A 27414-nucleotide genomic window follows, 5' to 3' on the forward strand; every position below is an offset into this window, starting at 1 on the left:
AGATAATAGTCAGCAAAGATCTTCTTCCATTCAGTAAGCTGTCTTTTTATTCTAGTAAATGTTTCCTTTGATGTGCTTTTTAGTCTGATGACTTCCCATTTGCCTACTTGAGCCCTGCCTCTAGTTCTTATTTTTTGCTGGGAATTGGAAATATGAGTCTTCAGGATTTTTCTGCCAGGCAAGGTCCAAACTTCAATTGTCAGATCTCAGCCTTGAGTAATCAGGATTATAGGTATGAATCACTGGTTCCTGACAATTGTACAATTCACTTTTTGGGAAGGTCAGTATTGGGGTTTGAACTCAGGGCTTCATGATGACTACTGTTGCGCTACCACTTGAGCCATGACTCTGGCTCAGGTGTTTTTTTTTTTTTCTTCTCAATTTTCCCAAGCCCAAATGATTTATTAAATAAAAAATGGATTGGAAAATGTTTTAAAATCCTTCCTATCTCATTCATCTCCCTAACTTTTCTCCCTCACGTTGCTTGTTTCCTAGCATGGTTTGGAATATGAACACCTTGAATGATCCCTCAAATGTCAGAATCCAATACATTTCTCTAGATTTTGTAGAAAAAGTGATGTTAATTGAGGTATTTTAAGCACATATCTCACAGGAGAATTCTGTAGGTATTTTTTTCTAATTTTAAATTTGTGGACTCTGAACTCTTTCAGAGAGACGACTCAGTAAAGAGCATGCTTGAACCCACTCCTTAATGATTCTTAGCTTCAGTAAAATCATTTGAAAGATTCTTCTTCCTAACAACTGCTTTGCCAAGCATTGTGTAAAACAGCATTCTTCAGGGTTAGATAATCCCATGGAAGATGACCAAAGCACTTTTTGATTCAGAGGAATGTAGCCACCCACTTCCTTCAGGATTTCTTCATATGTTTATTTGCATACTGTGCCTCTGTGGTCACCCCTTGTCTTGTGTGTGTGTGCGTGTACATGAGCACATATGTGTATGAATTGTGTAAACATGTACTATTTAGCTTCAGGAAAGGTCATGAATTTCTTTCCTGGTCACCATGCTGCATGACTGATCCATTTCATATGATGTGTTTAGTATGGTTCATTGCCCACTGGTCTTATTATCTAGCAATGTGCACTAAATTGAATTTTTCTATTTACAGGTGTAAATAGCAGTTTTGGCTTCTGAGAAATTTAGTATTTACTGGCTAGGAGATTCTTTGTTGCATTAGCTCTGCCAATATTGGATTATAAATACCTGGAATAAAGTTTGGGATAGTTAATTAGAATATTATCATAATGTAAATAACTTGTTATGTTTATGGCTAAGCTTGAGCAAGTAAGGCTCAATCAACATCAATAGTGTAGGAGATATTTACCATAAATTTTTAGAGGTTTTTAAAAAACTATGCATATGCCCTTATGGATCAGAGGAAGTTAATTTAGTGTAGCAATTACTCAAAGGTTCAAAAATCTTGAAACCTTCATCATTTGCTGCAACTTTTTGTTGATAGCTTGAACTTTTTCATTTGAGATACTCTTGGCTTTCTCATAGGCTCGAAGAAATAATATTTACTGGCTGAAATCTATCTGCCAGTCTCTGTATTATACACTTTCCCTATATTGCTTCATTAAATCCTCAAATTATGTTTACTCCCATTTTTCAGAGAATACTGCTTAGTGTAGATTATTTAACTTGACACGCAATCTAGGAGTAGCAGAGATAACCTGAATCTTACTTTCCAGTCCACTCATATTCTGGGTGAGGGCTTTCACACATCTTAATTAGCTTTTCCTCCTGAGCCTAGCTTCTTCTCAGAGTCTCAGAAGATGCACAAGCCATTTTCAGCCTCCTGGTCTTTGGATATAGTTTTCCATTTTACTTCCTCTGTCTGACAACTTTTAGTTTCATTTATTTAGTTTACTTTTTTTTGTTGTTTTTGTTGAGCTTCAACACCGGAATGGTCACCACCTGGATCTGGGAAAAGTCTCCTAGCAAATCAATTCTATTTACATATTATGATCTTTGGATTTTTCTTAAAAGACAGCTTTATTGAGATACATTTCACATAGCATATGACTCATCCATGTGAAAGTCTCCAAATGCATACAAAGAAATATATACAACCATTGAGGTCACAACGATGACATATTTAGAATTCAAAATTACCAAGATAAGAATCCCTGGGATGGCTTTGAACTTCAGTTCTCAGATCTCAGCCACCTGAGTAGCTAGGATTACAGGAGGGAGCCATCAGTGCCCAACAACCAGTTTTTTTTTCCTTCACAACAAGAAGCCCTATATCCTTTAGTGATCATGACCACCCCAATGTATCCTTCCATCTTTCTCTGCTCTAGCCACTAATGTTGTTTCTGTCTCTGTAGATTTGCCTACTCTGGGCCTTTTATTCAAATGGGTTTATATAAAAAATGGCTTTTTATAACTCAACAACTAATGTTTTCAAAGTTCATCTATGTTTTTTAGCATACCTGAGTAAATTATTTTAGTAACTTATTTATTTATTGTCTTTGCTGGTCCTAGGCTTGAACTCTGGGCTTGGGCGCTGTCCCCGAGCTCCTTTTGCTCAAGGCTAGCACTCTACCACTTTGAGCCATAGCATCACTTCTGGTTTTCTGGTGGTTAGTTGGAGACAAGAATCCCTGAGATGGCTTTGAACTGCAGTTCTCAGATCTCAGCCACCTGAGTAGCTAGGATTACAGGAATGAGCCATCAGTGCCCCGAAGCATTTTCTTGTATAAACATACCACTTTCTATTTATTTGTCTGTTGATAAACACACTGAATTGTTTCCATGTTTTTGTCATTGTGAACAGTGCTACTTTGAATATTTGTGTACCTATTTTTGTTTAAAAACCTGTTTTCCAGGTTTTTAAACCTGGTGGCTCAGTGGTAGAGCGCTTGCCTTGCATGCATGAGGCCCTGGGTTCGATTCCCCAGCACCACATAAGCAAAAAGAAAAAAAGCTGAAAGTGGCGCTCAAGTGGTAGAGCGCTAGCCTTGGGCTGAAGAGCTGAGGGACAGTGACCAGGCCCAGAGTTCAAGCCCCACAACCGGACCCAAAAACAAAAAAAAACCCCAAAACAAAAAAACATGTTTTCCATTCTTTTGAGTATATATCTAAAAGAATTCTGAGTCTTAATTCTGCTTTGCTTTTTGAGGAATTGTCTAACTTTTTCATGGTAGTATTTTACATTTCCATCAGTAATGTATAGCCAGATTAGTGGGTTTTAAGTGGCTAATTAATACTTAAGCTCTTTAAAAAAATTCTTAAAATTTAATTTTTCTCTCCATTCCCACTAAAATTTGAGCATTTGTCTTTACATGCTTTAATCTTCTTTCTCCTCCTCTCAGTTTTTCTTGCAATAAGGCTGGACAGTCTTATTTCGTTCATATTTCCAAGACACAGTGCTGCTGAAGGTTTAGCACATGCTTGTGAATGAATGAGTGAAAAACTAAGGGGTAGTTGAATGGACAAGGAATGTTGGAAACTACCCTTTCTCTCTTATTGTGTCAGGCACTGTGCCGTAATTGCACAGTTGTCTCATTTTATTTTCATAACTGCAATAAAAATCAAATATTATAATAATCATTTTTACAGAGGAGAGCTTAAAACTGTCAGAATTCTCTCCTGATTCAACCACTGAGCATAGAACTTGGTTTCAAACTAAACCCTATAAAGCAAGAACTTGTATTAATTTCCCAACCGCATGCCACAATAAAAAAGAAATGAGGACCACCACTACTTGTGGTGCTATGAGGGTGAAGAACCTCACACAGCATATGCTATCTCTGGGCCATGCTCCACAATAGCTGTCTTTTGTACACTATCAAATTTAATAATTTTGAAAACCTAGCAAGTCAGATTTTTAAAATTATTATTATTTTCAGACAATGAGGCAGTCACTGAGATATTAAGTAACTGATTCAAGAACAAATAGTAAGGAATGATATTGTGCTTCTAACCACATAGAAGAAATGCATTATTGCTTCTGGAGATGGAACCTAGGGTCTTGCAGACCATTGAGATACATCCTCATCCCACTTACTGTGTTTTAAACAACTTACCTATGATATATGCAATGTTATAGTGCATCTGAGTAGAGCATTTATCACACAGTAATGAGCTGGCTATGCTTGGTTTTTAAACAATTTATATAATTTTTGATTTATATCATATTTAACATTTATTTAGTAGCTAAGAAATAGTTACTTTTTGTCTTATTGTATGAATTCTATGATGGCATTATATAAAATACTGTTAATAATGGTTATGATAAGCAAAACATGATAGCTGATATCGAAGTTTTATGTACTTCAATTTTATATTCTTATACATATATGTATGTATATATGGGAATATACCCATATATAGGTATATAAAATTACATATATATAATAAACACATATAAGTATACTCTGACCCTAATATATACATACATATATATATATGTATATATATATATGTATACAAATGTATACTCTGATCCTAAGGTATCTTTCAACATTTTATACTAGGTTCTTAAGCATTAGAAAACTTCTCTATGTTTATATCTATGTTTTGGAGATAGATATCAGTGGAAAAGCAGATAAATAAAATGCCTTTAAACTTTCAATAATGAGTCAATGTGTTTTCTTATGCTCCATACATAGTTTTGTTGTTTCGTTATTCTTTATTTTTTTTTATCATGTTCTATATTGCTTTTTAAGCCTCATTCAGATTTTAAAAAAATTAGAGGCCTGCTACCATTTGGCATATGTCTTCCCTTGGCAGTGACATCTTGAAAATTAAAAAAAAATAATGCCTCCCTCACACACATCCAGGTTGGCTGCCTGTAACTGCACTGTGCTTCAAAGTGTGTCACCTTATTAAATTCTGAAAATTGTTCAGAACATTGTCTCTATAAATGTTTTGGAAGGTCTTTACTGTCAGGTCAGCTTTCTGAGGGCTAGAAATATGTCAAACCTGGCAGCCCTACCTTTATTTAAGAGCCAAAATACAAATAAGTAGATTACAAAGCAATCAATCAATACAGCGTTGCAGGATGTTATGGTTGGCATTGACCTCAAGAGTTCGGCACCCTCATTTTACGGATGAGCAAACTCTTCTATAAACTACAGAAGACAAGGTTTTATCCTCAGTTACAGCTAAGCAGGTAACCTTGGTCATACTCCCATGCCTCAGTTTCCTAATCTGAAAGACATTTCTTATCATTAGATAATCTCGAGGCTTTTGCAAGATGCTGCAGTGTCAATTTTCCGTAGACTCATGAAAAATTTGATAAAGTTGTAGTTTTAAAAAATTTCTGGCCTCTTATAAGGGATTAATCTTTTATGTGGTCTCCATATATATAAATAATATAATAGTTGTATATAATGTTAAAATATATTTATTATATAAATAACCATATGTACATATATTTATGTATATATAAATACATTTATATAATATAAAACATTTAAACTTGGGAGCCCTGTCTATTTATGTTCATTAAAATATCATAGATTTTATTCACTGTCAAAAGAATAAACAAAGGGAGAATGTATTTTTTCCCTTTATCTGAGTGTTTCTTTACTTTTTACCCCGTCTGGTTTGTTTTTATAGAGTTGCTTGGGAATATTAGGTTACTGACCTTTGTTTTCCTTTCTACAAGAAGCTTTTACTAAAGTATTTTTGTGAGGTCTTATAAGAAACCCTGATTCTCACATGCAAGTAATTAAATGTATTTAAAGCAAGAAAAAATAGGCACAAATTTGAGTTGATTAAATTTGTCTTGGAAAACTTGTGGATCCTGACTTGAAAGTCATGTTGTGCAAGAATGCACTGGCTTTCTGGCAATATTTCTTATCCTAAAGTTTCTGGGTGAATTCAAAACTCCTGTGAAGCACTCAAGTTTAGGAAGCTTGGCAAAAGATCTAATCTTATATGGTGCACACTTTTCTTCCCAATGTAAACTCTATTTTCTTCAGGTATCACCTGCTATTCCTATGGCAAGTCTTTGGACTCTCAGTGTGTTAAAAACTTGTGATTGAAATAAATAGAGATGTGAGTGACTTAACAAACTAGTTTTCATGTGTGTGGGCCAGCAGTTGTAGAATTCGAAAGTAGGTTATGTTAGTCTTCCCACTTTCAACATCTTTATGGATGTGGTGTTCATATATCCTAGATTTTCCAGGGCAACCCCGGGTTGTAAATATTCTGTCCTGTTGTTCCCATAAGTACGATCGTACTTGTCAGGCTATGTGCTCTGAGTTTTAGTTTGGAAAATATGGACATCATATGCACATCAGAGCTTGTTTTTTCTGGCCTGCAGCCCTGTGCTATTCCTTTATTGTACCCTGGCCCTAGCCTACTTCCCATTGTCATCAAAGCCTTGTATCTGTTACAGTCCACTTGCTTGTGCTGTCTAGGCCTAGTGTCTAGGGGGCAATGCGAACAGTAAACTAATCTGCACTAATGGGCAAGCAGGAAAAATTAGGGTCAGGAAAAGCTGCATATCCAGAGCTTTCTGTCTCCTCTCAGGTAGCATAAGTGGCACACTGGAAATAACGTGTTAACTTCATTTATCTCTAAGAAAGTCCTTTTGTGGTTGGTTGGTAGAAGTAGATTCACAGATGCTGCAAAAGACCCTGCATTATACTATAGCCATGGATACTATCACTACCTCAGATCGGATTTTTATATGTGTGTCCTATGCATGATTAGACCCCTGAAACAGTTGGACAGGATTAAAAGAACAGTGTGCCAACTGTCTTCTCTGCCCACAATGGTTTCTTCTGCAATGTGAGCACTACTCAAATATTCTTTTGGAAAGCAAAATGACTTTATGACTATATGCTGAGATAGAAATGACAGATCTGTGCTCTCCATTGTCAAATCTCTACACCCCAACCCAACTTTTAAAAACTTTAATCTTTCATGAGGAAGCCAGCCTTAACATTCATACAAAGATCTGTAGGACTGTATGAAGTATTCACTTAAATTCAAGTTCACTGGTGGACATTTTTCATATAGACCAACTTCGTTGTTTCTATTTATCTTATGTGATTTTATTATATAAATATATAAAGATTTTCACAAACAGCAGAAGAGCTTGCTTTTAAAGTCTGCTTAAGCTCTTTTATTTGTATTACATTTAATTTTTTCTTGTCTTGGTTTGGTAGTTAGCCGTGATAGATTTCAACTGAATTTCCTCTAACTGTTTGAAAAATAACAGCTCATTCCTCTGTGTTAAGCAGTTTACCGTTTAGAAATTCAGTCAGCATTCTTTTTTGGCAGTTTGTGTTCTCTTAAAAAGCAACATTAGTACCTTGACTTTTTCAGTCCTGAGAGCATTTGTAAAACCAGATGCTTTCAATATCATGTTATTTTTTAATCATACACAGTCTCAAGAACCATCTCTTGAGATGGTTATTTGGAAAACTAGAAGAGCAAGCTATGATGTCTTTAGAAACAGGATGTAAATTTAGTGTGATTATTATCCTAACCAAAATATTGAAAAATTAAGCTATCTTATTATCAAATCCATTCTTTCAGTATAGCTCAATTGTTTTTTGCTGACCTTTTATATCTAAATTTAAGGACCTTAAAGCTAACATTGGAGAATAATCTGGTTATTCTGTCTAGGTATAATCCCCCCAGGCAATAATGATATTTAATTGAAGGCTTGCTACATGTCAGGGATATTAACTTCCAAAATCTTTTTTTTTATTGTTCCTTCCTTTTATTTTTTTTATTTTTGATTTTTTTTGTGAAAATACCATACAGAGGGGTTACAAAATCTTAGTAACAAATCTCTATTATACAGATTGGGAAATAAGTTTCAAGCAGGCAAACTATATATGTGTGTGTGTGTATATATATATATGTATATATATATATATATATTTTAGAGTCTCACAACTGGTAACACTAACATATTCAAACCAAAATCTGACTTATAAACCCCCTTTTCTAACCACTGTGTTATAGTATTTCCTGCTAGCCCTCCATAAAGGTGTCTATTATGTAAACCAACACATTCATTGATAATGGACTTCCTTCTTTTGTACTGCAATATGTTTATATGAAAGCATTTAATATTAGCCTGAATGACTTAGGCTTTTTTTAACTTGAAAAATGCCCAAATGTACATAATATAATATATTCTGAGAATGATACAAGATAAGGAGGAAAAGACTTCCTAGCTCTCCAAGGTCAGGCAGTCTTTGGTGTGGGTAATTTCAAAGTTCTCATAGGCACGTCTAGATATGACTCTACGTTCATTTCCTTTGCTATTTTTCAAATTGCATCTTGAAGTTTATCAGTAAATTTATTACATCTTATCACTTTTTATCACTTTTTTCTTGCTTATTTCTCTGGAAGATACTGTAAAGTTTTTTTTTTGCTTGTTTTTTTTTTTTTTAAAAAACATTGAGAATCTGAATCTATAAGCTCTGAATTGGGCAAATAGTTTTAAAATACTGAATTATCTGTTCATTGCATATGTCCCTTAAACTGTAGGAAGAGGGATTCAGTCAAATATATACAATTTTATGCTATATATATATATATATATATATATATATATATATATATATATATTTCTCCTTCATAAATGGTTGTAGACCTTTTCTTTAGATTAGAAATTCCTTTTATTTTATTTTATTTTTTCCCTCTGGGCCTGGCACTCTCCTTGAGCTCTTCAGTTCAAGGCTAATACTCTGCCACTTGAGCCACAGCGCCACTTCTAGTTTTCTGGTGATTAATTAGAGATAAGAGTCACATGGATTTTCATGCCTGGGCTGGCTTTGAACCACAATTACAGCCTTCTGAGTAGCTAGGATTACAGGCATGAGCCATTGGCACCCGGCTAGAAACTCCTTTTAAGTATAAGTGTTTTATCTATGTCCTACATTCTCTTTAAAAGCTATGTTATTTTCTTTTTTCTTTTATTTATTATTAATAAGTTTTTTATTGTGAAAATACCATACAGAGGGGTTACAATTACATGAGCAAGGTAATGAGTACATTTCTTATCAAGCATTGTTGCCTCCTCCTTTGTTTCCCCTTCCCATCTGTGCCCTCCTGTTCCCCCCCTCCCCACCAAAGTTGTAAAGTTCGTTTTTGACATAGCATCTTGTACATCTCATTGTTGCAATGGGTCCACCTGTATCCCTATTTAAACAATTTGTTTTTGCCCTTCCCTCTTTCCAAATTATACCAACATCAAATGCAGTGAAAACAGGGCTTATACCGTGGGGGAGGGACATACAAAGCAACAACAACAACTACAAAATCACCTTATAAATATGTTAGAAACAATCGCAAGAAAGAAAAACCATTTGAGTCCTTATCTTGGGGTTATTTTCATAGTAAGGAAGCAGGCCCACAGGGTGAAAGAGCTATGAGCAGGCAGTCACCATTACAGAAGTTACAGAATGCATCTTGGATTCTTTTGAATCAACCAGCCTAGGCCTCACATTCAACTATTCAGAAGGCAGATTGCTTCATTCTTTACGGGGGGTCTCTCTTCCTCCTCTCAGCTCCAACAGAAGCCTATAAATCTATTATATTTCAAGTTATCTGGCAAGACCTTTGTTTTCATCTCTGCTGGACTGGAAACCAGGAGGGACCTTGCCTTTGCATCCCAGTGCCTCATAATCAAGTGTAAAATGAAAATAAACACATATACGAATGACTAAATAATAGTGGTTAATATTTTTGTTCCACAAATATTATGCAAATATGCAAGAAGGCATTCACATGAGTGTTAAAGTCAGGGTCTCCTATTAGATGAAGCACCAGTATGGACTCATTTATCCCCCAGACCATTCACTTACTGTCGTGTGATCTTTGTTGAGTTCTAAGTTGGTTTTAATTCTGCAGTCTCACCTATGATATGAAGATAGTAATCACTCCTGTCCCTTGTTACTTTTAGTTATGAAATGATGTAATATCCTAGCCCTAACCTTCAGACTACATACACTTTCTTTTTAAAAATTATTATCATTATTAGTTTTGAGGCCAGAGTTTGAACCCAGGACTTTGTATGTGTTAAATATGTACTGTCTAAGCTATATACTAATACTGACTTAGGCTTTAAGATGACAGTGATAGTAATCTACAACTGTTATTAAAAATGATCATTAAGTTGGTAGTTATTTGCATCCTTGCCCTGGCTAGATCCTATTTTGTAATACAACAGAAGGCAAGAATAGAACCTGATTTCTCCTCTCTAAAAGAGTGTACATTTGAATAGGAAAGACATCAATGATACCCATGTAGAATTTTGATTCTAGTAGGTAATGATAATTGTGACAGAAATGCTAAAGTGAAGAAGGATAGCAGGGTGGAAATTTAGAGAGGGTGGAGAACAAAAGCTTTGCTCAGAAGGTGTTCCTGAACACAGCCAGGAAGCAGTACACAACAGAGTACACAGCAGTTTGAGGGAAGTGCAGTCCACAGATGATGCCATCTGATTATTAAAATCACAGATGTAGCCACCTGATTATTAAAATCCTCTTCTGCTGAGGCTGTCTTTTGGAAAATATTCACATGGGACACCAATAGCTTCACTTTTTGTTGTTGTTTATTCATAGAGGTCTATTCCAATCATTTTCCAAGTCCTTGATCAATGGCTTTAGGCCACATATCAATATATAATAACACATTTGGACCTTTCTCTTTCTGAGAAAAGTAGTATAAGCCAGCTAAAATTCAGTTCATGATGGGCAGCTCAGGTTTCCAGATTCCTTGGTGGACCATAGTTAAATGCTCTGTGTTTTGTTTTTGGTTTTGTTTTTTTCTTTTTGGTCAGCCTTGGGGCTTGAACTCCAGGGCCTGGGTGCTGTCCCTGAGCGTTTTAGGTTAAAACTAGTACTCTACCACTTTGAGGCACAGTACCATTTCCAGTCTTTTGGTGATTAATTGGAGATAAGAATCTCACAGGCTTATCTGTTTGGGCTGGCTTTGAATTGAGATCTTTAGATCTTAGCCTCCTGAGTAACTAGGATGACAGGTGTGAGCCACAGGCTCAAATGTTCAGTTGTTACTTAAGGTACAGTAGCAGAAAAGGAAAAGATGACCCTTGCTTCAAAATCCAGATGACTTTAGCTATGATTCATCTAGCAAAGTGAACAATCAGGTGCATTGATCAAAATGATACCCTCAAGAGCATCTTCCTTTATGCTGACTTTCAGAGATGTCCCTGAAAATGGGTTGTAGTGCTGTAGCATCACACTTTTGGACATTGTTCATGCGGTCTGCAGAGCTGTTGATAAACCAGTCCTAATATTTCTTTCTACTTGTTACCTGATCAGAAGGAATTCTCCATGAAACCATCTGTACAGGCTAGAATTAGCAGAGTAGCAGGGGTTGCGACTATGGACTTTTGGACCATTTCTTGTACTTTTCAGGGCCTCCTTGGGCCTTATTACCAAAATATCATTTCTGTTTGATGATAGAGTATTATATGTGTGCTCAAGGTTTTGTGTATCAGTCTGCCCATGAATTGTAACTGGATTTTTCTTGCCTTCTGATATGCAAATGTCTTATCTATAATCTATTTTACTTGTCATATCCTGTTTATTGGCCAGCCAGCATGTCATCAATACAGTGGACCAACTGATATCTTGGGAAATAAGCAGATGATTAAGATCTTTGAAAATCACATTAGGTTATAAGCCTAGATCCTAGAAAATCCCATTTGGTTATATATCCAAATAATATTTACTTAGAATTTACTATATGACAGACACTGTATAAATATGTGGAAAACAGTGATAAAGAGTGAAATCTGGGTATTCTAGGAACATGTAATGTAGTTGTGAGGGCTCAGATGCTAGGGTATCTGCTGGGTGTCTGCAGTGCTCAAGGCAAATACCCCCGGTGCCTTGAAAGTCATGTCAAGTAGATGTTACCTTTAACTTTTAAGAAGGATGGCCATAAAGCTTATTATCCAAACTGGGGCATGTTAGAAGTAGAATGGGTATGTGACTAATATTTACTCCATAGCTATCATATTTATCTTCACAAAGGGATAAAACCCAAGATTGCTACCAACTTTTAATCTTTTAAAGCACTTGCTATGTTTTGTCTACCAAAATATTACATTAAAACTAGGAAGAAAATGGGGGCAAAATAAAGGATTATGAGCCACAAGAGCACGTTATCTGTGTACTTCTTAGGTGGTTTAACATCAGCCATTCAAAATGAATCCATAATTGCTCTTTTGACAGTGGTGCTGTTTATCAGTTCCTATGCAATGGGAAAAACATGATTAAATAAAATTTGACCTGGTTTCTTCTACAGACTACAGAGCTTTATCGCATGCTTTCTTTTTATTTCAACTCCTCTATGCTTTACTACTTCAAAAGTGTTCATTATTTTTGCTATGTGATTTGAGAGTTTGTAGACATCAATGTTATATATTTAGTCCAATGAGGAAAATGCATGCAAAAGATTTCTTCAATATACGTTTTATGTACTGAAAGTCAGGTATACAGAAATCTTACCTTATAGATGGAGATTGTTTTCTGGAAAATTAGACCTGCTAGGTTTTGATCTTCGCAGTGGCAGCTCTGGTGACTTAATGCAGATGTGCATTTGTGTACTGTGATCTGATTTTTAAAATCATTCAAATATCAATTTACATTTGTCATCACAACTCTTCTGACTTTCAAGTGCAAATTTGACACCATTGGCCATTATTAACAAATGAAAAAAACTTTTGCCCCTCAAGTTTCCATTATAAGGGATGCATTCTTGAAATTATGGTTACATTAAAATTCTACTACAAATGAAGCCAACTAAAAATGTTTACCAACTTGAATTGAGCTCGTCATGTTTTGTTTACTGAATAGTGTTTTTTGATTTTCCCAACATGAGAATGAGTCTCCAAACTATTTTTAAAAGTGGAGCTCTTATTTTAAAGAAGTGCTTGCCTCATTTTCTTCGTGCTACTCCAAACAAGATGTTGTTTATTACTTTGAAACACTATATGTAAACCCCAGGAATATGTTAAATATGATTGAAGTCTTGGCTGTCTTTAACAAATTGAAGTTTCCAGAAATTTAGCTATGTTTAAAAACCAAAGCCATGTTTTCAGGAAAGATTTCTATTTCCAAATATGTGGTTGCCCAAACCTTTTATATTTTCATGTCAAATTCAGCTGCCAAATAACACACACTGTACCTTAGCTATAAAAAAAATAAAACCCAATGCATAGACTTCAGATTTTAAAAAGCTCATCAAGAGTAACAATGATTGTATTTCTTAAACTTGCACAATTTATATATGTGTGTTTTAGAGAAAGCTCTGTAACATTGATGTGCACAGGACCAGACTGACATTTCAGAACAGCCGATCTAGGAAAGTATAGGCATTCCTAGTCAGACCAAAATAGGAGGTCAAGAAAGTCATTTTTATAATAATAGTGGTTATCTGTTTAATGTGTGATCTGGCAGTGATATGATGTTGACCATAGGCAATTATGCATATTTCTAAACTGATTGGTGTAAGCTCAGAAAAAGAGAAATCCCCTAGTCTGTGATAAAAGGGTATTTACGGCTCTTTTATTTCCTTCATATGCTTGACCTAATCATTTATAAAAGACAAATTAATAGTGAATACTGGTTTTACTTTGTATTTTATTTAGCATGCATTTCTACACATTTGGGATAGCTATTAATTTGTGTTCTCAATGGTTTTGGCACAGGTTCAATGTCAATGAATGAATGATGTACATATTTTATAGTCTTCATAAGAGATAATAATGAGGCTATGTGACAGTTGTGTCTTGATTTCTTTGGAGGCAGGGTGCTCAGCTATGATTCATAAAGAAAAGAGATCTATTAGTTATTTTTCTTTAAGTTCGTGATATGATGTGATTTTTGTTCTAGTATATGTGTTTTCTTATAATGGCCATATCAAGATTAGGTTATAGATTCATGCTTAAAATCCTAGTTGATAAAATAGGATTATCTTTTTTGTTAACTTTTCCATGTGACTGTAAATTCATATTCCATTTTTTCATATCAATGACAATGTGATCACACAGCAAAGGAGTTATATTGGCTTGTTGCACCCATCAAATGGAATCTTTCCTTTACAGAACAATACATTTATTTATGAACAAGAGAATAGAACTTGGAGTGTTTCAAGTATCAGGAAGACTCTTTAGGAGAGAATAGTACTTGGCAGCTGTTTGCCTACTCCATGGGCAAACCTGGAGAAATAAGATTGGATTTTAGCAAAACAAGCTTAAAATAGTCTTGCAGGAGCAAGTACATGAAACACTGTGATGTGTTGCAATAAATATCTTCTGTAATTTCAGGGCGGAGTCTGCTCTACTTACCAGAGTTCAGTGCCGGGCTTTGCGCAGACATTTAATGTAGTAAATAAAAGAATGCATTAATGAGATACTTTAAAAAGACACAGTAGGTGGGCTTATGGCTGTAAATCTAGCTACTCGGGAGGCTGAGATCTGAGGATAAGGAAGTCTAGGGGACTCTCATTCCCAATTAACCAGCAAAAAAGGCCAGAGTGGAAGTTCGACTTACGTAGTAGAATGCCAGTCTTGAATAAAAAAGCTAAGAGATAGTGCCTAGATATGGGTTCAAGTCCCAATACTGGCAAGCACATGCACATGCACACGCACACACACCAGACAGAAGGCATGGTCCAAACTGGGCACTGGTACTTCATGCCTGTAATCCTAGCTACTCAGGAGGCTGAGATCTGAGGATCACGGTTTCAAGCCAGCCCATGCAGCAAAGTCTGTGAGACTCCTATCTCCAATAAACTACTGGATGTGGCACTGTGGCTCAAGTGGTAGAGTGCTAGCCTTGAACATAAAGAAGCTCAGGGACAGTGCCCAGGCTCTGAGTTTAAGCCCCAGGACTGGAAAAAAAAAAGGTACAGTATAATGGGAGGGTACAAATTTGTGAGGTGCTATTGCCTTAAAGTTTAATATCATACACAAAGAAATCAGAATTGTAAATGTTGAAAATCTCTCTGGAACTTTGAACCATGGTAATAGACCATAATGCCTGACACATTTTCCCCAATTTTCCTAATGTTTTACTTTCCGTGCAGCGAGTAGAGAGAATATGAGTCTACCATATTGGGAGTGGTGGGTTGGAAGACTTCTTTTTTTTTTTTAATTTAATTTAATTTTTTTTTTGTGGGGTGGGAAGACTTCTGATCCCTGCAGAATTCATCATTGGTTGAGAGTTTTGGGAATTCTGCCCCGCTGCCTTCAAGAAGCCCCTAAAGTCTGCATAGGACTTGCTTATTCTCAAAAAATTTTCACTTAGGGCTTTTGTTTTGTTTTGTTTTGTTTTGGGAGTAGATGTGGTAAGTGACATATTACTTCTTTACCATGCAGCCAGTCCCCAATGAGGATTTTATTTGACACATATAAAAGGGGACTTTGAGCATGACATCTAGTGCAGCCTTTGGCATTCAGCATTGAGGAGTTCTGAGGGCCCTGACAAGGAATCACTTCCATCTTTGTGTGGATTCCAGGCCAGAGGTAGGTTAGCAGCAGATTTCATCCAAAGATGATGCTGTATTTCACAGTGCTAGTGTTGATTACTGGTGGCTCAGTCTCCATAGACTTCTGGTCCAGGTAACTGGTAAAGTCATTGTCTGGGACTGATGTGTGTGCAAAGCCACCCCATTCACTAGGAAGGAAAGACATGTCATGCCAAAGTTTACGATAGTTTGATGTGTCTAGGGAAATAGTTAAGGCCAGATTATAGTCATCTTAGTCACAAATTACAAAACTTAAAAAATTTGGATTAAGAAATAGAAATAAACTATGATGGCATGCAATCTTGACATGACCTACATCCTACATTAAGTTAATTTAAATAATTTATTGGGGCTGGGAATGTGGCTTAGTGGCAGCATGCTTGCCTAGCATGCATGAGGCCCTGGGTTTGATTCCTCAGTACCATAAAAGCAGAAAAAGCCAGAAGTGGTGCTGTGGCTCAAGTGGTAGAGTGCTAACTTTGAGCAAAAGAACTTAGTGCCCAGGCCCTGAATTCAAGCCCAGGACTGGCAAAAACATTAGTTGATTGTTTTATATTGTATGGATTTTACTTTTTACTTTAGTCCTAAGGTTTGAACTCAAGGATTTGTGCGTATTAGGCAGGCACTTTGTGCAGGTTCATGCTACAAGACCCAGAGGCATTTAAAAAAAATCAATTTATATTCTTTGAGAAAGAAGCACCGTATAAAGATATAAAAACAAAGGACAAATTGTTAAAATCACCCCCCATAATTAGTTATTTCTTATTTTACAACTTTCCCTTCTTTAATGTCAATACCAACCCACAAACTGCCTTGTGTCAAAATTCCTTCTGGATTAGATTTTTTTTCCTTATTATTTTTTTTTTGTGTGTGTGTGTGGGGTAAGAATATGTCTATTACATGGAAAGTAAGATGTTAATAGCTGATCTATGTAACTACTACTTCTAGTTATTTGAATTTTTCCGACTTACTTAATCTATTTTACTGGTAAGAAGAGTAATACTGCTTATCTTCTGTGAAGGTTGTAAGGATTACATGAAGACAGTATGTAAAGTGTCTAGTACATTACATCATCTTTTAACAAAGTCTTTTAAGTAGAAAATGCATTGGATTTGGAGTTTAAGGTCTTTGTTATTTCACATTAGGGAAAAACATCAGACCTTTAGGGCTATATATAAAAATATATATGCATATATATTTTTCTCAAATGTAGTTTTATGGCATAAGCAAGTGAGTTCTTAGTGTTCTAGTTTTATTATTATTGGATTCTAAGATGGGTCTTGAGTAAACTGTCAAGAATGTGTCTCCTCTCTGTACAAATTATATCTATCTGAGTATAGAAAGGTATGGGAAAAAGGATCCAGATGTAAAGGCCTTTTCTGTTGGTCTTGGTACTCTTCACTGACATTGATTATAGTATTTACAATGGGAGATATTGTCACCTGGAAAATCCTGAATTGCTAGTGAGTATAGTCCCAAACTCAAAAGGATTACAGAATACTTGTCAATACAGATCTGTTCTATGTAGAGAAATGGTCTGTAAACTTAATGCTTGATGAAGACAGTCAGTCCACATGAGTGAATCATACTTGGTGTCTGAAACATAGCAGTGGAGTAAAGTGAGCTGCTGTTGATGGTCAATGATCATTTGGTGCATGTCCATTTTTGTTCAGTTATAGCATCAATGAAAAAAAGTGCTTTTGTCTAAATGTTTCTATTCAGCAACCATTTGGCAGTAGAATATCCCCAAAGCAAGAGGGAACTCATTTATTGAAAAGACAAATGAGTTTCCAATAGATAATGCAGAAGAACAATCTTAGCTGAACTCTAGCTACACTCACGACGATGCATCAGGATGCAGAGGGCTCTGTGGTTAAGAACATAGCAGTGTTTTAGTGTACGGTTTTGGCCAAGTTACTTAATCTGTCTTAGGTTCAGTTTCATTATATCTCAGAGGATATTGACATTTACCTTACATGATAGATTTTGGGAGATAGTGTAAGTGTTGAGATGTATTAGTCCATAACCATAGGTTATTGCTATTAATGGCTATCAATATTTCTACTACGACTAACGAAATTATCAGTAGTTTCCCCAAATATCAAATTCGTAACAACCATTAAGGTTTTGCTACACACAATGAATAAGCGAAACAGTGCAGCAATAAGTATTTTAAACAAATAATTAGGTCATATTTAAAATAGAGTATATATGCAGAGAAAAAATTTAACAATTTTTTTGAATATAGATGTCATTTAGTTTTAACTGTATTATTTTATCCTTGAAATCGTAGGCAAATAAGGAGTGATATCCTTTCTGCAAGTGTGTGTGTGTGTGTGTGTGTGTGTGTATGTGTGCGCATATGTGCACGCACACATGTCGTGTCAGTTGGAGCTTCAACTCAAAAGAGTTCAAGGAACTTTGTTGTTTTTCTAAAGGCTAGTGTTTTACCACTTGAACCACAGCTTTTTTTTGTGACTAATGGGAAATAGGAGTCTCATAACCTTCGTGCTCTGGCTGGCTTCAAACCTAGATCCTTAGACCTCAGTTTCTGAGTAGCTAAGATTGCAGGCATGAGACAATAGCACCCAGTTCCCACTTTGTTTTGTGTGAGACAAATATACGTGTGCTCAACTTGTGTTAAAGAAAGCATCACAGCCCTAAATCTTGGGGCCGGGGGGGATCCTCATTTTGTACATAATTGTAAAAAAATTAACCCAAGTAAAATTGTTGAAAATAAAAGCGATCAATCTTGAAAAGAAAGTGAGTGGTAAGATATTGTGGAATTACTGTTATGGAAATGAAAAAACCCACTGAAAACTAGATTGGTTTAGGTTCAAGTATTTTTGTCTTAATGAACTTCAACTTTTGACTGGTCTCCCAAACAGCAAAATTTTGAGATGCTAGATGGTAGCTCTATGTGATAGTTATAGCTTCAGATCAGAGCACCTGGAAGGTGTGGTTTTCTGGTGTTTCACTGTTTGAGTCTTTCATAAGAGAAGTGAAATTCTATAGTCTGACTTTCATGAAGTTATTTAGTTTTAACCTATATTTTCATGTTAAGTCAAGTGTTAGTGTAGTTGGAATTGAAAATTTTCTAGATAATTTCCTAAGCAATAGTCAACAGAGGAAAAAATGTCAAAACTAAATTTTAGGATTTGGCCTCCTAACACTTAAAAAATCAGACTATCTTTTATTCTATCTCTTTATAGGTGTTCTGTAATTATTTACTTATTATTTATTATGTCAATGAATTTTCCTAAAGAAAAGTTGTTCAATTATTTTTATGAAAAATTATAATAAAAATAACACAATCTTTTATATTTAAGTGCTATTGAGTGTACAGTTATATGCCATATAATCTATGCATATTACATACAGATTTCTAGATGTTTTTCATCTTGTAAAGCTGAAATTCCATATCACAAATACCAACTCTCCATTTTGCCTTCTTCAGTCCCTGCTAATTTTAAGTGGAACATGCACATTTTATAATTTTAGTTTACATAAACCAAAACCCATAGGAGTACTATGTACTTACTTCAAAATATGGAAAAGTAGCAGGAATAATTGTCTATATACTCATTATATTTATTAGTTGAACTATGGAATAGCACCTAATGTGCTGTATTTTGAGTCCAAATCAAATAAAGGAAACACTATATTTAAAAGTAGGAAATTGTTTCAGTTTGTACTTGAAATCCTACATCAACAAATGATAAAATACCTAAAATACCTGAAAAGCAGCTATCACTCATTATTTTCCTTCTTTTGTAGAGTAGGAACAGAACCTAGGCCTTATACATGAAAATTAATCTCCATTGAAATCGCTAAAAGGGGCAGACATTCACTTCAGTGTAGTGGTTTTGTTGCGATACTCTTGGAATACCAAGGAAAGTGTTAAGCAGGTCCTAATTTTAGTTCCTTTCTTAGATTTTTGAAATCTTTTGTCTATGGACTTTGGTGTTAGTATAAAATAACATAGGTTCAGGATAGTTTGTATGTTTTAGAGCCACCTTACCCCACTTCATTTACAGCTAGAATTGAAAAATACTCAGGGTCCTTCAGGGAAAATAAACATCATGGAAATTTTCAGTACCAAAAAGAAGTCTTAATTCCCAGGCACAATTCTCCTCTACCTATTTAAAAAGTCATAATAATGAAATTTATCCAGTTAGCTTCCTACCATTATCATCTGAATAGCTGTTGTGTCCTGGTATGTTGGGTTAAGTGATGGTGGCGTTTGCATTATGGTGATGATGAGTGAGTATGTCCATTATTCAAACTTACTCATGATCCATCCATTTTACCGATTTTGTGTTTGCTATGTCCTGAAGTTTGAAATTTTAATTCTATTTTTTTTTTCATGTGTTTGAGAAATGATAGAGATGAAGATTTTTACTCTTGGCTTGTATTCGTAGAAGTAGGAGATAAACCTGCAAACTGACTTTTCAAATTCTCAAGGGTAAAAATAGGTTTATAAAGGGGAGAAATATTTATGTATTGGGATTGACTGAAGGTTTTTCTGGGAATATGACTCAATCGCTTTTTGCTCCTTTATTGAAATTTATTTTTGGTAGTACTGGAGATTGAATCCTGGGCCTTAAACATGTCCATTGCTTAATGCACGATCCTTGCCCTTCTGTTTATTTCTCTCTCTCTCTCTCTCTCTTTGAGATAGGGTTTCAATAATAACTTTGCCTGTGATGGTTTCTGTTTTTTGGTCGGTCGGGGGACTTGAACTTGGGCCTGGGCGCTGCCTCTGGGCGCGTAGCTCTTTAGCTTAAGGCAAGCCCTATACCACTTGAGCCACAGTGCCACTTCCGATTTTCCGGTGGTTAATGGGAGGTCTGAGTCTTACTGACTTTCCTGCCTGGGCTGCTTTGAATTGCAATCCTCAGATTTTAGCCACCTGAGTAGCTAGGATTACAGCTTGAGCTACTGGAGCCCAGCTGGTTTTGAATTTGAGATCTTCTTGCTTCTGTTTACCAAGTGGTTGGAATTATGGTGAAGAACCTCAAAACCTGGTGGAAATTCAATTCTTAGTGAAACTTATTGACTTTAAAGGGTTAAATATATCAATGCCATATCCGAGGGTTGCTCAAGGGTTGGTATTGGTGTGTTTCAGGTACATTTTATATTAAATAGGTTTTTATGTGTCAATCTGGAAACTTAATGATCATTTATAAATTTTTTCCTTGGTAAAAATATATTTGAGTCCAAATTAAATAAAGTAAAAGTTTTAAGGAAACGACATATTTAAAAGTAGGAAATTGTTTCAATTTGTACTTTCAATCCTACATCAGCATAATAAAATATTTTAAGTTTTTGGAATGAAAGCTATGGCTTAATTTTAATAACGAAGAATATAGCAAGGTGCTAAAATAAGCACTATTGCATAGATTAAGTTCATAGTACATATTGGTTGAAATAATTACACACAAATTTATTTATCTTTAGTTGTTTGACTTTGGCATATATTCTAAAATTAAATTTTACTTTTACTTGATAATGATAGTTTTCTCATTTTTTATTTTGATTTTATTGTCAATGTGATATTCAGAGGGGTTACAGTTACATACATAAAGTAGGGAGTACACTTCTTGTTGAGTTGGATACCCTCTCCCTCTTTTTCTCCCCCCTCCCCCCTCTCAACCTCCTCCAAGTTGTACAGATCATTTCCAACATAGTGTCTTGTGAGTGGCGCTGTTGCATTGGTTCCTTCTTTGTCCTTTGTCTCACCATTTTGTTGTTCCCCTTCCTTTCCCTAGTTCCTATAAACATACATACAATACCCGGGGTACCAAAATCAAATACAGTGACAACAGGGGATAAACCATAGAGGGAAAACACAAAATAAAAAAGAAATCATTAGGGGAAACAAAGAGGAGGCAACAATGCTTGATAAGAAATGTACTCGTTATCTTGCCCATGTAATTGTAACTCTTCTGTATGGTATTTTCACAATTAAAAAATAAAAGTAAAAATAAAAAAGAAATCATTGTAGTACATTAGAAACAACAACAACAACAACAAAAATCCCTTTGTGTCCATGTCTTGGAGTTCATGTCTCTTAGCATCATCTTAGATGGTCATATGTATATAGGTATTGAGCTATTCTGCTCATCTGCTAAGATGTCCTAGATGTATACCAATTATAACAAATAAAGGAAATCATGGGACCTGTTTCTTTGGGTCTGGCTTACTTCACTTAATATGATTTTTTTCCAGGTCCTTCCATTTCCTTACAAATGGGGCGGTATCATTCTTTCTGATGGAAGCAAGCATATTATTAACATGACTTTTTTTTGGGGGGGGGCGTAGATCATGGTGCTTGAACTGTGGGTCTGGATGCTATCCCTCAGCTCTTCAGATCAAGGCAAATCCTCTAGCACTTTATCCCTAGTGCCACTTCCAGTTTTCTGGTGGTTTATTAAAGATAAGAATCTCATGGGCTTTCCTGCCCGGGCTAGCTTTGAATCGTGATCCTCAGAACTCAGCCTCGTGTGTAGCTAGAATTACAGGCCTGAGCCACTGGCGCCTGACTAATATGAATTTTTATGGCTTTGAACTTACATTTTTACTAACTGTGAGTTTATTCTGAGTGATGAAGAGAATTTATCTAAAGATTAAAAAAATATGTTTCAAGCCGGGCATCAGAGGTTCACTTGTAATCCTAGCTACTCAGGAGGCTGAGATCTGAGGATCACAGTTCAAAGCCAGCCCAGGTAGTAAAGTATGTGAGAGTCGAATCTACAATTAACCACCGGAAAACTGGAAGTGGCACTGTGGCTCAATTGGTAGAGCTTTAGCCTTGAGCTGAAGAGCTCAGGGACAGTGCCCAGGCCCAGATTTCAAGTCCCACGAAAGGCTGAAAAAAACCCCCAAAACACCAGAAACCAAATAACAACAACACCCCCTCCCCCCACTAATCAAATACTTCTGCTATTATTAATACTGCTAAGGCAATGATGACCTGTAGGAAAATGTGATGGAGAGGAATGAGCAATTACAGAGAACTATTTAAATCTCAGCTGCTCCTGACCTCAGGAATATGGTGAAGAATATAGAAACAACTTCATCATTAATTATGACATATTAGCACATGACATTTTGCCATACTAGCATATGTGACATTTCTCTACGTTTCTCCTGCTGAGGGGATCACTAGACAATGGAAGTTCTTTTCCTTTCTCCCCCAATTTCCTCACACATGGCAGGTCAGCCTACCTGTTGGAGGAAGCCTGTTCCTTAGGTCAGAGCTTCATTCTTCTTCTTCATTAAGTCCAGAACTAATTTAAAGAGTATATTCTTTGGCCAATATCATCACCTGAAACTCAAGATGTTAATGTTGAAAGGGAACAGAGGAAATATCACCAGATTAGAATGTGAGCAACCTTGGGGATAGGCTTAAGTATAACTTCATCCCAAACTGTCAACAGGTTAAGTTTTCTATGTGCCATGTTTTTTTAAGATCATCTTGTTTAATTACATTGATGCCTTATGAGATATGTCTTATAACTAATCCCAATTCAAAATAAAAAAATTACTCAGAGATTTCAAGAAGTGAAAGCATATTCCTCAAGCTTATGCAGATGGCAAAATAGACCTGGACTTTAGCCAAAGACTGTTAACACAAATATGTCAATTATTTTGCTAGTTCTTGCTGCAGTGGTGGTAGGGATTCAAGACATGGTCACTAGTCTTTGGACAACCATTTTACCCAGTTTTGTCAATTAATTAAATGTGACTTAAAAACAATAAAAAAAAGTCTCCTGTGCTGTTTTCTTCTTTTTTGACCCCTAGTTAATTCCTTTCCTACTCATCATATGACTCTCAGATTAGAAGTAAAAGCCTTGATTCCTTCCAGTTCTGTGCCCTCACCACAGATCTAGATTAATTTAGGACAGAGCAAAAGGTACATGGTGAGCATTCCATTTCACTCTCTAGGATCTTTTTTCCAGCTGTGGGAATAAATTCAGATTAGACATCCTCAAGGATATCCATGAGTAATAACTATACACCTTGTCATAGATAACTGTATTGTATGTGTTTAAATGTACAACTCTGTTTTTCTATCATTATGTGATATTTCATGTTGACTTGTCAAACTGAAAAATACCCATATTGATTTTACAGAAAGCCTCACATGTGAGATAAATGCACTCAAAAGATTCCTCACAAGTAGCTCTTTGGAGCTTCAGATGTGAAATGGATCATTCCTCAATCTGTAATAGACCCTTCTGTGAAGCTCTTCAATCAAACCTGAGTATTCAAGGTGAAATTGAAGGAAGGGTAAGAAACTCCTATAGGGCTGTGAGAGTGAACTAGTTGAGGAGAGAAGCTGGAGTGTTTGTAAGGCACTGCCTCTTTCTGCCTTTACCATAGGAATGTGGTCAATCACTGTGTGACCTTACACAAGTATGTGCAGGATGACAAGCTATGGGGGAAGATCACTTGTCCCTTTGATTTCCTTCCATTTATCATTTTTCTGACTATTTTTAAAAGTAAGAATTTCATGGATTTGGTATTGGAATTTGTATCAACACTGTTTAATTGTTTAATGGGTGGATTAATTTTTTTTTTCTTTTTTTCCTAAACTTTTTTTCTTTTCTTTTCTTTTTTTGTTGGAATGTGGGGTTGAATTCAGGGCCTACATGCTGTCCTTGAGCTTTTCGCTCAAGGCTAGTGCATTACCACTAAGCCACAATGCCACTTGTAGTTTTCTGTTGATTAATTGGAGATAAGAGACTCAGAGACTTTCCTGCCTGGGCTAGCTTTGAACCAGAATTTTCAGATCTCAGCCCCCTGAATAGCAAGATCACTGGTGTGAGTCACTGGTACCTGGCCTGGATTAATTTTTTTTTGGATTAAATTTTTTATATATATATATTTAATACATGTACTTTTAAGAAAGTTAATGATATATGATGACTGAGTAACTAGTTAGAAATAATTGAAATATTTGGTTAAGTAATGCTCCAGGTAAGCATACCTTATTTAGGAATATATGGATAGGTCATGTAATGACTTTTAATTAGCTGGTTTCCAGTAAAGCCATAAGACAAAGTTATCATTAGTAAGCCAAACTCTATTTTTCTGAAATTAGTTTTTGTGTTACATTTTAAATGTATTTGGTGCCACATTTCCAGCTGGACATTTCTAGGTTAATACAACAAACAAAACAAAAACTTCTAGAATTTTAATGGGCTATTTAGTTTAGAAAAGCAGGGACTCCTGATGCCAAATTCAGCAATAAAAACTATGCTTTGGAATTTGTGTTCAGACATGGAGTATGTTTGACAATACTTCCTGAAGCTCAATCTGCTATGAAATAATTGCTATGCCATGACTGTGTTATGGTTTTCCTGAGCAGTGTTGTTTGTAAAGTCTCACTATTAGTATAATCTTAAGAGCATATTAATTGCCCAGGAGGTTTATATATTTGCTCTGCACATGTGATTAAAGATCACAGCAGCTTATACAGCATAATTTCTGAGATGGAGACATGAGTATTGTAATACTTACTGCTCTCAGTTTCCTCTACAGCAATGCCCTTACACCTTTCTTTTGCAGGCGTTTTGTAGCATCCTAAACAGAAGGATATTGCAGGGAGCTGATTCTGCTTTGATCCTTGTGCTTGTTGTCAAAGCGCTTGGGATTGAAGAGACTGTTGGCTACAATTGACTGTGACAATTAGGAGATGATCAGAGCCCTAGAGTGGAGCACTTAAAGGGTAATTTACATGTCAGTTTGTCGAATAAAAAAAAAAAAGATATTCAGCTAAGATTCCCCCCCACCCCCCACCCCCAGAGCCTTGTAAACTGCAATTTGTGCTCTGGTAAGAAAAACCTGGCAGAGGAGTTAGGATAGCCATTACCATTTGAAAAGAAGCAATCATAAGGCCGCTGCTGAGCCCTTTGTCCACTAAAAATGCTGATTTGCAGGCAGTGAGTGAAAAAGTGGAACCCTCACTAAATCAAACCTTGAGCTAGGTAACTGCCCTCCAACCCCAGTCCCTCAGAGGCTCTTCAGTGTTGGTTAAAGGTACTTAAAAAAATGTATCTTAAATCCTACATCTACTATCATTACACTGTGAATGACCACAAAAGTCTTTTTCCTTCCTCCCAAAGAATCGAAAGGATGCATTAAGGAAGAGGTAAGTGGAACACAAGCCAACAATCCATTGACATTGGGCAAAAACCATCAGTTGTATCAGAGTTTTTCTTGTTCCATTTCTTTTTGTACACCATGCAAGTTTCCTCTCATCATTCATTTACTAGGTGGTTTCCTCTTGTACTATATCAGTGTGATTCTAGCTTTTTGTTTTTATTTATACTCAAATGTAATAAAAAAGGAGTTGTGTTTTTAGCCTTCTTGCCTTTTTTCAGTGTATGGGGCCAAAAAATAATAATATAGCATCTGTCCATGATTTACTGTTCTTATGTGATCATGTCTATACCCCCTTTTGACAATCCATATACACAAGTAAAAAAGACTAGAATATTAAATGAAGTAATCACCAACAAGTATATGGTGGTAGTAGTTGCACATCATCGATTTAATTGTTAGGTAGAATGAGAAACATTAAAATTGTTAAAAAAAAAACATTTAGTCTCCCTCCCCAAATCATTACTATTACTACTGATACAGTTGCAAGATTTTCACTGTATATTGTCTAAAAAATAATGAATCAATTATTTGATTGAGGCTACCTATTAACTTTCAATGACAGATACATTTTTACACACCAGTGTTTGAATGTTGAGTTACAGTGAAGGGTATTTCCAGAAAGGCAGCAAAAACTTTGTCTCAGTTGTTGTTGTTAATATCTTTCTTCTTATTTTTGTTGGTGCCGGTACTATGGCTTGAACTCAGGACTGCACACTCCTACTTGGGTTGCTTGCTCACTGCTCATGTGTTCTATCACTTGAACCACCGTCTCCATTCTGGCCTTGTAAAGGTTAATTTGGAACTGGAGTTTCTCATATTTTTCTGCTCTGGCTGGCCTTACACCATAACTTGAAGACTTTGTCTTTATCAATCAGAGGTTAAGAGCCTCAGAACTATTCACATGCCAGGGGCTCCCACTCTGAGGAGCTGTCTGCCCATACACAAGGGCCTCCCTCAGGTCCTTGGCCCTGAGAGGTGCCTGGATTTTTAGGCTTCCCTTTCATTAAATAACTTATTACCTTATAATTCTGAAAAAATATTTTCCCCCTCTTTGTTTGCTTTTAATATCTTAATAATTTTTAAAAAATGGCTTCAGAAAGGAGTTGAATTGTGCTTTCAGGAGTTCTGAAAAATCACAATAACCATTGGGAGATTGGTTGAGGAAAAGACCTCAATTCATGGACCGATAGTAGTGTCTTCTCTGCTTTTCAGGAAGGTCTTTAGCATCTAGTTTGCTTTGGGTGCATTAATGACAAGCAAGAATAAAATAGGGATGAGTAAGTGAGTTGATTATTAGGTACAAAGAGAATAATGAGATGGGGAGTCAAAGAAGGTCTGTGTTTCTTAGGATGTGGGGGAAGGATGCAGACCACAACACATCTGTATCAAAAATCACACAGAGGAGATGTTCCTCTCCCAGGAAATGGGGAAATGATAAAGAGATAAGCCATTCTGCTATTAATTTAAGCATTTTCTTCTAGCCAGTCACAATTAACATTCATTTGTTTTTACTTTCTTCTTATAGGTGTTTAGTTAAAAACCCTTGGAGTACTAATTGTATAAATTTCTGGTTACTGCACATACCTTTTTTAGAGCAGTAATGAGTGAATGAAGGGAAGGTCAGGGATTGTTTGCCATTTTAAGGGGTAAATAATAGAATACAGAAACTTTCTACTCGGCTGAGATTGCTTTGGAAGGTGAATGAAGTGAGAATCTTGCAACTAAAAATAAAGTCTGAA

The sequence above is a fragment of the Dipodomys spectabilis genome, unplaced genomic scaffold, assembly GCF_019054845.1.
Source record: "Dipodomys spectabilis isolate Male_0828 unplaced genomic scaffold, ASM1905484v1 ptg000081l, whole genome shotgun sequence".
Taxonomy (NCBI): domain Eukaryota; kingdom Metazoa; phylum Chordata; class Mammalia; order Rodentia; family Heteromyidae; genus Dipodomys; species Dipodomys spectabilis.